Raw genomic sequence first — 12,198 nt, 5'->3', positions numbered from 1 at the left:
CTACTTAATGTCACAAGATTAAAGATTAGATAACCCCAGGGTAGCTAGTGCTAATCTTCGCAAATCTAACGCAATTGGCTAAGAATTTCTAAATCTCATGACACTCTGATGTCTTCTTTTCCATCACCTTCCTTTGGTCGATGGTATCATTACCTTTCTTACAGACAGTGGAAGTTTCTCTCTGGTCTTCTTGATCAAAATTTGACTTAAGCCAAATTTATTTTGAAATCTACATATGTCTTTTTCTCCTAAAGCAATGCCAGCATTAACCTGTGTACCAGTGAGGCTTACTAATATGTTATTAAATATATCTGCATATACTCATGATGCATTGGTATTTTTCCCAGTTTCTATACTGGAAACAAAAGATCATCTGATTTTTATTACTATTGAATGAAATACTCCAAGATTAGAAAAAAAAAATCTTCTTTTAATTCCAAACTAGGGACTGGTTTACTATGCTGCACGGTTTCTCTGCTGTGTCATTGGCAAACAGATGGGGAGTGTGGTGAGAGATGAGTAAACCCGAAAAGGGAGGAATAGACATTTCCTGTGGTAGCAGAGAAAGGACTTTGAGAAGGGGTAATTTGAGAAATGGTGCATGTACACTTAACACAATTACCTAGGAGCATAATTCAGTGAGTCACACAGAATAGGTGGCAGGAAGTACACACTGGTGGCGAATTTCATTGCACCAGCCACATCATAGGAAATTGCCTACCGCTGAGATTGATGGGGGACGGGAGCAGCAGTGGGCACATCTAACTCTCCTAATAGGATGCTCTTTAAGTCAGGTTCTGGCAGAGTTGGGAATGCCTTTAATAGATGAAGGAGAAGAAAACTATGCTCGTGGATCATTTAAATGTTAAATGTATGATAGGCTGTTTCTCCATTTCTGAGAAAGCCAGCAGGTCGCCTGTCAGGGAGCTTTAAGAGTGTGATAGCAGGGAGTTGGACATGAAACTGGCAGGCAGAAGTGTGGTCTGAGAGAATACAGCTCTCAAATAAGAGCAGCCTTTTCAGAGATTAGAAGAATTGTATGATATTGAAGGTGAGTAAAGCTATCTAACCAGAAAGAGCCTGAGAAGCATAAAATTTTGACATTATTTCTGACAGATGTGTCAGAGAATTGGACATAGCAAATACAAGTAAATAGGTAAATATATGGTTTAACTTAAAGATTCTGGCTTTTCTTTTAGCCTAAGGTGTATTGCTGGATTATTTATTGGAGTTGCTAATCATTATCTAAACATTAATAAACAAAATAATTAGAAATAAAGCTAGCCCTGATCTTTAAAGGGCTAACACTGCAGCTGACTATCAGAAGGAAGGAATGCAGATGTCAGCCTAGCCCTCACCTGCAGGCAGGGCCCTAAAGTCGGAACCACCTCATCAGAAGGAAATTCAACACCCTTTAATTCTTATAGAAATAATTTCTCCATAACTCATTATTGTCATCTACAGGAAGAAAAGAACAAAAACAGTGATTCCATTTATCTTTAATATTAGGTGTAGAAATCCATCACATTATTTTTACCCTACTAGTTTGTACTTGTAATTAATTTTTATCCCATATTCCTTACTTTTAAATAGGAAAGATAAAGATAGGAAAAAAAAAACGCAGAGTTATCTGTGTTTGCATTTCTGCCAGTTATCAGTGCTCCGCTGCATGTGTTCTGTGGGAAACACACTCATTTTCAGGTTTTAATATCCTCAAGTTCTCATCACTGGAGTTGAGACGCTGTAATTTCCTTATTATCAGTGGCTTTGTCAGCTGGATTAGTCACAGGGCCATTGTGTCCAAGGCAGCAGGCAGGCAGCTGGCGCCAGCAGCCCTCCCGTTGCAGGTGTGGGCAGGCGCTCTGTCTCAGCAACACTGTCCGTACTTCTTTCTCCAGCTCTTCCCTGCCTTATTTAACAAGAAGTTGCACAGGCCAGGCGTTTCCGTGGACTGGTACCATATTGGTTACATTTTTAAATTAAAATATAGTTACATTCTCCCCTTCCCACCCCTTCTTCCAAGCCCTCCCCTATATAGATACCCCGTGCTCTCTTTAAAATTAATGGTTTTCCTTCCTCTGATTTTGTTTATTTGTATTTTATTTAAGTCTCTAAAACTGAGTGCATTATCGACAGCAATAATACTATCTGAGACCATTTATTAAACATAATAGCCTCTTTGCTGAATTTCTACATACATTACACTTTTAGCCTGTTCAAACACTCTAAACATGCTCTAACTCATTTTTACAACATGAAGATGAAGAATTCAGGAGACAGAAGCCCTGGGAAACTTAACTTCTAAACTGAGTGCATTAGTCACTGTGAACGCTAATGCAATTTATGTAGCTAGTCCTGGGTGACACAGAAAAATGGAGAACTCTGGTAACAAGCAACGTCACCTTGAATGTGTTATAGGTAAATCGGAGTTACCAAAGCTCTGCACAAAGGTAGGGAGAACTCATGGGCACAATGATGGTTTGCAGAGGAATTACTCTGTAGGGTATCAATGGGAGAATGAGGCTGCGTCTCACTTTAGTTAAGTATTAATTCCCTGTGGCACTTGTGCATCTTCAGCCTTTAATAACTGTGCCCTACATAAGAGCAGGAAGATTCATCAGTGAAACTTAAGTGGGAAGTAGAATGGCAAACCAGTACTGCAGATTAAGGACCGCTGATATGAGAAAGTACCAGAGAACTGTTGTTAGTTAGGTAGATTGAGGTCTTATTATTATTATCTGTTGTAATTGACAAATACCTGTTACAACTTGCATATATTTACTTAGGTGAAGGCCCGAATTTATCACAATCTGATGCATAGTGAAAATGAAACTTCAGTTCACACACTCAGGAAAAGCTCACAAACTAGTGAAGCAAAGACTTGGGTACACAAAATAATTTTAATTTTAATGAATAATAAAAATAGTTGAATGCAAAGTGTGTGCTCTAATAGACATGTCCAAAACACAGAAAGTCAACAAAATAACTTGAGTTGGTCATGTTTGGCGATGAGCTGAATTATCATTATTTGAATTTATTTGCTAGGTACTGTCGGTAGGTTAGTCTCCATTTATGCAAAAAGATAGCATCACAATGCCAATTTCAAATGGGGACTGAAAATATTGAACAAGATGTTCTCATGGCATTGCCATTTGGTTTTAGACGTGCCCTCAATAGCACCCACTACACTTGCTTGATAATTTTAATTAGCAAATCTTAAAGAGATAAATACAATGCCATTAAATAAGGACTACATTTACTGCAGAAGTTCTTGATAGTATGAGTTGAAATAAAGCAAGGTTTACATAACTTCGCTACCCACATTTCATCAGTGCTGACCACAAGCTAAAACAATTTATTTTAGGCTAAGATTTTAGATAAAATTACAAAACTAATCTTCCATGTAAATGAATCAATTTGCCACATTATAAGGAGATCAGTCCTCATTTAATAGCAATTAGAGCAAGTGGGACATGGAGAGCCACTGCAAGAACTCAGCGAGAAAGGACAACGGTGGCTTTTGTGTGGAGCCACCTTGAATTTTATTTTGTTTCCATGTGTTTCTAGGACGATGGATGTGTAAATTCTTTTCCCAGAAAAAACTTTTCAGTGTGGAAATATTGCCAACTGTATTTATAATAGTTTATAAAATTAATACTTCTGAACATTCCCAGGATGTTTATTGATCTTCTATAAAATTAAAATATACATTTTCTATTTAAGGTTTCTTAATCCCTTCAACTTTGGCAAAAAAAAAAAAAAAAAAAACAGAAACAAAAACAGGCATTAACTGGAAGCAGCAGCTGTATTTTTAAAGGACTAAGTCAAAGACTGCAAGAGACAAAACACCAGCCGGGGCTCTCATGCCCACTCTTCCTAAAGTTTTATCTTGTAAAAGAATGATTGTGGCATCCTTCAGGCTACATGCTCTGTGTAAACAAACAGAAACCAACAAGAAATTCCACATTTCGCCAGCTGAAGAATGTGTTACCATCATGCTTTGAGGTTCTAAAGAACATGTAACAACACTGTGAGAAAACACTGACAGGCATGTGTTGAGCACAGTTTACGCATAGACCGAGGTTCTAAAGAACATGCGACTACACTGTGAGAAAACAGACAGGCATGTGGTGAAGGCAGCATACAAATGAAATGTTAGAAATTAGACTGTGCGCACAGCTTACAAAATGGAAGCGCTGCTATTTTTCTAGTAGGTTTAATATCACACCAACAGTGTATAGCCATTTTGGAACCAATTTTAGAAAGTTTCTAGATAAGCATCCACTCTTCCTCTCATTTGTTACTCTATCATGATTCTAAAGGTTTTGTTTGCTTGCTTGTTTTTGTTTTTTTACAGGTTTGAGCAGCCTGTCTTATATATAACACAAATTTCAGGAAACAAACCTTTTGTGATGATTGCTGAGACATTAATAGTAACTTTGCCCCAAGAGGAGGGAAGTAGTCTGGGGACTTGCTATAACACTACAAGAATGTTCTGTGCACTGGATACGGCTAAATGCGAGGGTAGCTATAAGCCTGGGAAAATATATTTACATAGGAAATAGAAAGTTATGACATCGGTATTAAGCACAATAAATTCCAATAGGAACTGTTTTTATAGAATAGCATTAATCATTTTCCTGAACAACCAAGAGTTATTCTTTCCCAAGTTTGTAGGTCACGCAAATAAACACTGAGACAACATAGAACAGCCTGAGTCACACAATTCTGAGAAGTTTAAATGATTATCTATAGATTTTTAAATTCTAAAATCAATGATATAAATCTCAAATGGGTTCATAATCTCTGAACTCTTGTACTTTTTTTATTAGTTTATTTGATCATTTTGTGTGTTTTGCCTGTATATAACTGCATCATGTGCATGCAGTCCCTCTGGAGACCAGAAGAGGGCAGCAGATTTCCTGAAACAGAAATTATAGCAGAGGTTGTGAGTCTCCCTGTGAAAGCTGGGAATCAAGACCAGGTCCTCTGCAGGAACAGCAAGTTCTCATAACTGCTGAGTTGTTTGTGAATAGCTGGCTTCGGATTGTCCTTGAAGTGAATTGAAATACAGTGTAGATGGGTTTGCTCAGTCATATGCATGTGTTTTATCAAACGCGATGCTAGCACAAGCATTTATTGTGCCACTTTCACACAACCAAACATGAGAAAAGTTTTTTTTTAAAAAAAAATTTCTCTCATTTTTTATTTTCTTTTGCTTTGGTAGAAAGTTCATTTGTTAATCAAAAACAGAGCAAAATGAGAAATCAGCTGTTCATTTGGACTGCCTGAATTAGGAAAGGTAATTCTATGAGCTTGATTTCATGTTTACCATTCCATACTATATATTCTGCATCATTACATCTAAAAATGCAACTGAGTACCTGGTGTGGTACACATCCTTAGAACCCCATCACTTGGAACCAGGAGGTGAAGAGTTCAAGGACATCCTCAGCTCATAGAGAGTTCTAGGTCGGTCAAGCTCTTATCTCAAACTCTGAGCATGTGTGTGTGTGTGTGTGTTTAAGTGCCTGTGTCTGTGTGTGTCTCTGTGTGAGAGAGTATGTATGCTTCTGTCTGTGTGTCTGTCTGTGTGTATGTATACGTGTGGGTCTATGCATGTGAGCGTGTCTCTGTGTGAGAGAGTATGTATGCTTCTGTCTGTGTGTCTGTCTGTGTGTATGTATACGTGTGGGTCTATGCATGTGAGCGTGTCTCTGTGTGTGAACCTTTCCTTCACTTCAGCAGAGACTTAGGAGACTATTTCATTTCCAACATGCTGAGTTGCCTCATTGATTTTAGTTTCCTTATCATACCCAACTGAATAAATTACAATTAATCTCTACATCACTCCCCCACTGATAGACACTTAAATTATCCCCATTCAGTGCTTTATACAGGAGGTGATAATGCATGCTTTCCTATGAATGTCACTGGGGACATAAGTCAGCATCTTTGTGGAATAAATTCCTACAAACAATTTTTTATGAAAGAATATTTGCATTTTTGTTTTGGATAAATATTTCTCAAATTGGTCTTATAGATATAGAATCAATTCATATTCACCCAATAGTATTTGGAAGCAACTATATTACTGCATTATACATAAATAAGTGTATAATAATACTGTTCATGTAAAAAACACAGTAAGTCAAAAGAGAGCGCATTATGAATTTTAATTTCCTTTCTTTATTTACTTCCTTCCATTTTTGAAAGGTATATCTGTGTGCCTTTTCATATGTTTAAAAATCATGATTATTATTTCCTGTAAATTGTTTATAATGCTATTTAACTCTCACACTTGTTGTTTGGGGCAGGTATGTTGGTTAGAACAATCCTCTGGAACTTCATCCCTGTGAATTATTCTCTAGGATTTAGTGGTATTGTAATATTATAAAAAATTGCATTTTACACATGATTCTTATGAGAATTATCTTTGGTAGTCAGCTGTCTTTCAAACCTCTCACATATATTAGTGACCTTGACTGAAATCCTGTACAGCTAGTTTATCATTTTATAACTTTGGTGGTTCCAGCGTTTTGTTAGCTACAAAAGCCTCTTCCATTCCAGCCATAAACATTTAATTTTTTATATTTCCTTCTATAGCCTTCATAATTCAGATTTTAGTGGTTGGTCTGACTAAAATTTCTTTTGATTTGAGATACGAGGAAAACTTTCTTTTCCCTACAAGTTTACTAAATTGTTGTTTATTAAATAAAATGTTTTCTCTACTCTTAAATGAATTTCATATCTAACACAAAAAATTTTTTATAAGATTTGGATCCTGAGATGGAGAATGGTTCAAACAGTAAAAGCTAGGTTCCCAGTCAGATTTAGATCCATTTCTGAAATTTCATTCTTCTTTCCCTGATGTATCTTTTCATATGATAGTAACATCCTATCATAATTACAGTAACTTCAGACTTGCTCTCATGAGACTCCAGCTTTTCCTTGACCATAATTCATTCTTAATTTTTCTTTCTTCCGTTCTTTGTTTTCCTTCCTTCCTTCCTTCCTTCCTTCCTTCCTTCCTTCCTTCCTTCCTTTCTTGTCGTGTTTTGAGGAAGGGTTTCTCTGTAGCTTAGAAGTCTGTCCTGAACCTAGCTCTTGTAGACCAGGCTGGCCTTGAACTCACAAAGATCTGCCTGTCTCTGCCTCCCAAGTGCTAGGATTAAAGAGCCACCACTGTTGGCTCTCATTCTTATTGTTTCAACATAAAATTTTCACAATCATCTTACTTAGGCTTTAAGGATAGGACTCATTGATGTTTATGGAGAGCAATGTTTCATTCATATCCTGATTAAAGAGATCAATGACATCTTTATGAGATTCAACATTACTATTTCAAAGGAAGATTAAACTCTCCCAGTTTGAAAAGATCTTTGTAATAGTAGGTGATATTTATATTTTTCTTATTAAACATATCTCATTAAATTTTTTCCTAGAATTTCATTGACTTTTGTTCTTGCAGTTATAAATATGATCTTTTATTATTTTTAGCTTTGTTTTGTTTTGTTTCTTGAGACTGAGTTTCTCTGTAGCTTTGAAGCCTGTCCTGGAACTTGCTTTTCACACCAGCCTGGCCTTGAACTCATAGAGATCTGGCTGTTCCTGTCTCCTGGAGTGCTGGGATTAAAAGCATGGACCAACACCGCCTGACTATAAATGTGATCTTTTAAACTTAAATTGTTTTTCCAATTGGTTTTGTTTTCTCTAGGAACAAAGCTGACTTTAGGATAATAATTTTATATTCTAACACCTTGTTAAATTATTTTACTACAATTTGTTTAAATATCTTGGATTTTCCTGTAGATAAACTTTAACATCTATTGATAACTGAAATTTTCTTTTATCAAAAATAAATTTGTTTTCACAGATAAATATATGCTGATTGCAGTTTCCTGGCCCTCTACTTTTCACAGTTCCTCTTCACTTCCCTTCTCATCAGATCCACCTTCTTTCAGTCTCTCATTAGAAAATAAATAATTTCTAAGAAATAAAAATTAAATTAAATACAATAAAGATAAAACAAAAACTAACAGAGCAGAATAGGACAAAATAAACAAAAAGGTATCAGCCCAAGGAAAAGGCATAAGAAATAAATATAGACGTAGACATAGACTCACTCATTAGCACACTCAGCTTTAGCTGGTTCTTTCATTCTTTGCTCTTTAGGGAACTGGCCACCCAGCTCCCAAATAGTCACACAGAGACATATTCTTACTTATGAATGTCTGACCTTAACTTGGCTTGTTTCCAGCCAGCTTTTCTTAAGTTAAATTATCCCATTTACCTTTGGCCTCTGGGCTTTCACCTTTTTCTAGTTCGTATAATTTTTTCTTTGCTTTTTATTCCATGTCTGGCTGTGTGGCTGGGTGACAGGCCCCCAGCATCTTCTTCTCTGTCTTCTCTTCTTGCTCCTACGATCTCTTTTGCTCCTTTTATTTATTCTCTCTTCCTGCCAATCCTACCCACTTCTCTCTCTTACCTTGATTTTGGCTATTCAGCTCTTTATTAGACTAATCAGATGTTTTAGACAGGTAAAGAACCACAGCTTCATAGAGTTAAACAAATGAAACATTAAATGATGCAGCACATCTTTACATCATTAAACAAATATTCCACAGTATAAAAGAATGTAGTTTATCTTCAACCAATATTCCACAACACTCAAGACTCTCATAAAAATACTAAACTGAGAGTCATAATATATGCGCAAAGAACCTGTAAAAAGGTAAAAAAAAAAAGAGAGGAAAATAATATATATTTGTATGGAAATGTAAATATGGAAATACATACATGGAATTCCATATATTTATTTCCATATATATGTAAAAGTCCTGGTATGACATTATGAGACAAGGAATCGCCAATGATACTATGCTGCTGAATTAATTTTCTGTTGGTCATTTACTGCTGTGTATGTGCCTACCCTTAAGATTATTTTGTTTCCCCAGTATAAGATGCTCTTGAAGAAAACTAAAATTTCATTTGTAAATGGTTATTAATTGAAGGTAGCTTCTGGGTTAGGGATGGGTGCATGTGTCCACTTCTTCTTTCAGCTCTAGGGCCCTGTCTGGTGCAGTCCCTGTATGTCTTGCTTCAGACTTTGTATAGAGTCTATTTGTGGGTCTCTGTATTTGTTCTTATCTGCTGCAGGAGGAAGCATCTTTGATAATGGATGAGAAAGGTACTGACATATGACAATAGTTGAATGCCATTGAAAGTCATTTATTGCTACATTTTTAAAAAAGAGGCCTTACCTCTATATCCCCCACCCACTTCTGTATTTGCAAGTCTTAACACCTGAAGGAAATGTGTACTTGCCATCATTGCCTTGTTCCTGCAGTCACTAGAACTTTTCAAATATTTCTCTGAAAAAATATGATGCTGGATTTTACTTTGAGAAAATACTTTCCATCTTCAAAGATATCTTCTGTCAAAACTGATTATTGACCCAAATATTATGGCACATTGACTATAATCCCAGGGTGTTTGAAGACAGACTCAGCTATACAGTGAGAACACGTCTCAAACACTAATACACACACACACACACACACATACACACACCCCTCAAAAGCAAAAAACGATAAGTAAGCACAAACCCACAAATATCGCCAATGTCTTTCCCTTACTTGGGATGATGTGTGTGTGTCTGTGTGTGTGTGTTTAATTCTAAAATGAGACTAGTGACACAACAGAAATGGGCCTGTGGACTTGGCTCAGTGGTAGAACATTAGTTGGTATGCATAAAGCACTAGGTTCAACCCTTAGGAGAAAAATTTAAAAAGCAAGAATAAAATGTATTAGTTTGGAGACTAATAACCAGGTTTCCAAATATTGAAATATCTGAAAATATCTCTGGAAAATATCCCATGTGGTCAAGGAGAGTTGTTTCAAGATGCAGCTGGATTTTCTTTGCTAACCCGACAACTGAAAAGCAGCTTCCCAGATAATATTTGGTAGTAAAATGCCACTTGGCTTATGATTTCTCAAGTGTGCCCATGTGTGAGTGAGTTTGTGTGTGTATGTGTGTGTGTGTGTAAAATATTGCACTGGTATAGATCAGCAGGTGGTTTTTTTTTCATAAGAAAATGATTTCTTACTTCAAAACTCATTGTGTTATTTCTAACAAAAAATAATCTGCAACTAATCCTGAAGTCATAATGCACACAAAATTAGTTCAAAACACCAAATGTCAACAAAGGAATCTGCATGATAGCAAAATGATAAGAAACGTGCCCTTTTACATGTTGTCAGTCTTTTATTGTGCCCTTTCATATTTTCTTTTCTTTGCCCTTCTATTGCATTCTTGTTCCGTCCTCTCCAAAGGGATTAGATGGACCCCAGCCAGAGGCTGAATGTGCTGAGCAGAACGGAGAGAAAAGGACCTGCAGGCAGCTCAGCGTGGAGAATGGAGCCCATGGAGGAAAGGTTTTAAAATATGTTAATTGGCGTGACTGATTCTGGTGTTCATGGTCAGAAAGGAAAGTTACAAATATTGAAAAGGAGAAATGGGAAATGAGTACTGAGTCTTGGATTGGAATTGTCAGTCCCCATGCGAGCTGATAAGTTTCAGTGCACATAAACAAGTATAACAAACATGTGTATAGAATGCATCTGTGTGGAACTGGAGAGGTGGATGCATGGTGAAATGCTGATCTTGAAAGAGATGTGGGTCCCTCCCCAGCACCCACATGACTACTTACCCCCCTCTTGAACTCCAACTCCAGGAGATGGCTTCCTTGGGCACCAGGCACACGTGTGGTGCACATACTCACATAAAGGGAAACACTCATGTACAGAAAATCAAAAGAAATATAACCCTTTGAAGAAATTCATTATCTGTGGAGAGATAAAGAACATGAAGTTCAGTGGGTATGGAGGCAGGGATCAGAAAAGACTTGGGGATGGCAAAAATATGATCAAAATTATACATAAAAATTTAATAAAAAGCTATCAATCAAAAAGTAGAAAGAAAAAAGAATATGCATGTGTTGATCTAAACTATCTAAATCTGATGAATGAAACTACCACAGATCTTGGATTCTAATTATTGTTTTTACTAAAAAACAAAGCAAAACAAAGAGCAATAAAAACAAAAGCAAGCATCTTTGAGGAAACTACTAATTCCAAGGCCAGGGGAAAGGTGTCAATGAAGACGGGTGTGTCTGATATCAAAGAGCAAGGCAAACATATGAACTATGATGAAAGCCCAGCACACCCAGCCTAAACAGCTCTTACTAGGTAAAAAGTAAATAACTGGGCTCACCCTGAGGAAGTAAATAAATAATTCTTTTATCAATCATAGTCATTCTACAATAATAATCCATGAAGCTGTATTAACATAAACAACATGTTGAAAGCATTGTGAAGATAATGGCATATGCATAATTTCAAAGTATAGTCCACACCAAAATACTAATTAGTGCTTATAATTTACTATGGGAAAATCTTTCTGTGTACTAATTTTATCAAATAATCAAAGATAAAATTTAACCAGGAGCAACCTAAAACTATGTGAGGACAGCAGCAAAGTGTCACCCTTCATCAGCCTGACCACAAATGTATCCAGTTTTGAGAGAGCCTTTGATGAACACATAGACAGTCTCACCACAAAATAAAAGGTTTTAGCCTTCAAAGGTATCAGCTAAGGAAAGACTGTGTAGGTTTTCAATATGGAATTAATATAAAGAAAGATAACATCTAAATAATATATTTGGTTTTTATTCAGAAAACCTTCATAGAATAAATAGGATAAATCATAAAATTGAGTTGAATCTGATAATCAATTGTATCTGCTTTTGATTATGAGAAATAAACATTAAAGTATCATGAACAACAAGAAAGACTGCTAATACTTTTGTTAAAAAGAGATATTTTACTGTCTTTGATTTCTCTCTAAGACTGAAAATGTCTCAAATTCAAAACTAACGTAATATGTTATAAGATCTAACTGTCTGACCTCTATAGAAATTGAGTAGACATTTTTTCCTCATTCTTCTTGTAAGTGCAATGATAAACTCTGGCCATTATGTAATGTAAAATAAGATTCTGGAAAATGAAGAAAAGAGATGAATAACCTGAGCTAGGTCATGATGAAGGGTAACCTAGGTTTCTTTTGAATATATATGTCCCAGACTTGAGTGGAAGAAAATGACAAAGGAAACACAAAAATACAGGAATACCAGTTTT

This window comes from Chionomys nivalis, chromosome 3 (assembly GCF_950005125.1).
Source record: "Chionomys nivalis chromosome 3, mChiNiv1.1, whole genome shotgun sequence".
Lineage (NCBI taxonomy): Eukaryota > Metazoa > Chordata > Mammalia > Rodentia > Cricetidae > Chionomys > Chionomys nivalis.
The sequence above is the reverse complement of the archived record's forward strand: the minus strand, read 5'-3'. Positions refer to the sequence as shown.